Below are 2,689 nucleotides of genomic sequence, written 5' to 3'. Positions count from 1 at the left end.
GTGGTCCAAGTTGAAGAGTAGGGCACATGGGGAATTATCACAATTCATTGGGGCAATATAGTCAAACTCATCTCTCTACACTTGTATATTTTTTAGAGATTCAAAATGAAATATTGAAATTTATTAAATCTTAATTGTTTTCAAACAAAATTGGCATGCAAAAGTATGATTATAGCTTAAATAATCTCAAACAAGATTGACACTAAAAAAAGCTAACAATCATCCGCAGCACGCAAAAAATGTAATTGATAAAAAATGGATATTGGGGAATTATTCCAACAATGAATCAACATTATTTTTGCTATTTTGGTTTTATGTTTCCTCTGTATATCATGAAAGGCTAAAATTAGAAAAAGTAATTAATGATATAGGTTTGAACTCTAACCACACATAATAGTCATTAATTAAGGTGATTAATTGAGCGCTAAAGAGACAAATATATTACATCAATATAATTATTACTCATTTTACGATGATTCTAAATTTTGAAAAGGTTTCTTGCAACTCCGTAAATGCTACTAAATATTTAATTTTAGCACATGAAGGGTTTAACATAAAGTGATCGGAACTTTTTTGTTTTATATAATACAAAATAAGGAGAAATGTCTAAAGTTCTCTTGATTATTTGTGTTGTTGTCCTCTTTATTTCCCTCTTTCTTGTGTCCTACGGCAGTAAGCAATTTTACCAATTCCTTTCAAATATTCTTCTTTACATTATACTCAATATTTCACCCTTTTTAATTAACTTTTGATATATCTTGTTTTATGTCACAGATGGTTGCATTTTTGACTTTGATTGTCCAAGTTATGAATGTGGCCTTGGGGGAATTGGGACGTGCTTTTCTTGGAAATGTAAATGTTCGTATAAAATTGAAGTAAAATACAACTTTTAAGTTACAACTATGAGGAAAAAAGTTGAAATGGTGACATACATTTAGAGATGCAAAATGGAAAAATTGACTCCAAATTTGTAGTAAGTGTTTGAGAAACTAAATTAATTGACCAATTTTATATTTTCATCTCTAACTTTAGTTGACATTTCAACTTTTTATAGTAGTGCCACTTGTAAGTTATTATAGTACTTTATTCTACGTTTCAAATTAGCAAAATATATGGTGTGCAATATAAGTACCTAAATATAAAATCATTATTATTATAACTAGCTAAAGCTCGATAGAAGCATTATGGTATCTCTTAACTATTTTATTCACACGTTTATTTGCTCATTTTAAGAACATGCATATTTGTATAGCTAAAGAACAATGTGTATTGCTATATTGCTATGCTCATTAAGTTCACGGTAACAAATCTTAATCTCCACCGATCTCCACACATTTGTATTAAGGTTTACATCTCCTAAATTGAATATGTAGTTAGTCGTTGGAGGGACAGCATGAACACAGTGAATAACACAAAAAATAAGGTGTAAGGACCCAAAAATTAGATAGCCTAATTAACTTTGAATAAAACTAGAAGTATTATAAGTGAATTGCTCGTAATATAATTTAAGTGGGTATAGGTATGGTGTGTGTAGTGGATCTAATAAGTGAGCTTGTGACAACTCTTTGGCAACTATTAAATCGTTCAAGTAATAATAATGATAAGTAAAATCGTTTATAATTTCGAACAAGATTAAAATTAATTAGAGAAATTTCAATATGAGAAAAATGATTAGGGATTCGAATCATCACCTTTTAACTATGTAATTATTAATATACTATTTTAACGATCTAATTTATTTGATTATGTCAAATTAACCAACTAGACTAAGATCAGTTCCTTGATTCAAAATCTCTTTTTTATAACAACGATCCATAAGTCATTAGGTGATCAAGTTTGTTATGTAAGATTTATGGGTCACATATGTAATTAATTAATAAAGTGTGTTAGGGTCATTATATAATTAGCCAATAAACTAGGGGTCAAATAAAATATAATAGTTTATGGCTAAAGAGCATAATGGTTATGAAAATTAATAGTGTAGATACCAGGCAGTTTCTAATTTAATGAGGGGCTGAATTGGAAATACTGCAATTTGGGATATAACTAATAATAGTTATATATAGGGGTAATGGTCCCCAAGGCAAACACAACAAGACTATTCAGTTTCAAAACCCTAAAGGAGAAAACTCTCTGGTTCTCTCTATCCCCATCAAGAGAGCAAGGTCTTCAGGGTGTTTTGCTGAGGAAGATCACCCAACCCATTGGCTCTATCATCATCATCCCAGGATTTCATTAATGGCAATTCCCACAGGTACGCTTCCGCCTTTGGCTATTCATCATGTAATTGACATGGATTGTTGAGCACAACGTTATTAAGGTTTTTTCAACAATTGGTATCAGAGCCTACCATGTTTAATTCATGATGAAATTCGGTTATTGTCTTTGTTTTAAGATGGAATTTGGGAATTTTGATATATATATTATGGAATCCATATTTTTAACGTGTTTGAAAAATTAGGGTTTGTAATTTGGGAATTTGGGAATTTTGATATATATATTATGGAATCGTTATTTTTGTTGAGCGATAACTATTTGGTGTTATATACTATTATTAGGGAGGGAGTACAGTACTATCATATTATAATTGGATTTTTTTTTTATTTTGATGATTCCATAAAGAAAGAGAATTTTGAGAAAAATGAAGCGAGCCTTATTAAATTCAGCTTCGTCTTCCTCCAAGGCTTGC

The 2,689-nt window shown here is 29.9% G+C and overlaps 1 long non-coding RNA gene across 2 annotated transcripts; it reads left to right on the top strand.

Annotated features, from left to right (window-relative positions):
• The first annotated feature begins 471 nt into the window (after positions 1-471).
• On the top strand, positions 472-2,478 carry LOC113787328 (uncharacterized). Of its 2 annotated transcripts, XR_012161805.1 has the most exons (3): positions 489-672; positions 775-973; positions 2,067-2,478. It is a non-coding gene; the product is annotated as an uncharacterized lncRNA (long non-coding RNA). The 2 variants fall into 2 exon arrangements; XR_003473839.2 differs by lacking the exon at positions 2,067-2,478 and having other exon boundaries at positions 472-672; positions 775-1,017.
• The last annotated feature ends 211 nt before the right edge of the window (positions 2,479-2,689 follow it).

This window comes from Cicer arietinum, chromosome 1, assembly GCF_000331145.2.
Source record: "Cicer arietinum cultivar CDC Frontier isolate Library 1 chromosome 1, Cicar.CDCFrontier_v2.0, whole genome shotgun sequence".
Taxonomy (NCBI): domain Eukaryota; kingdom Viridiplantae; phylum Streptophyta; class Magnoliopsida; order Fabales; family Fabaceae; genus Cicer; species Cicer arietinum.
This window is presented reverse-complemented; position numbering and strand designations above follow the sequence as displayed.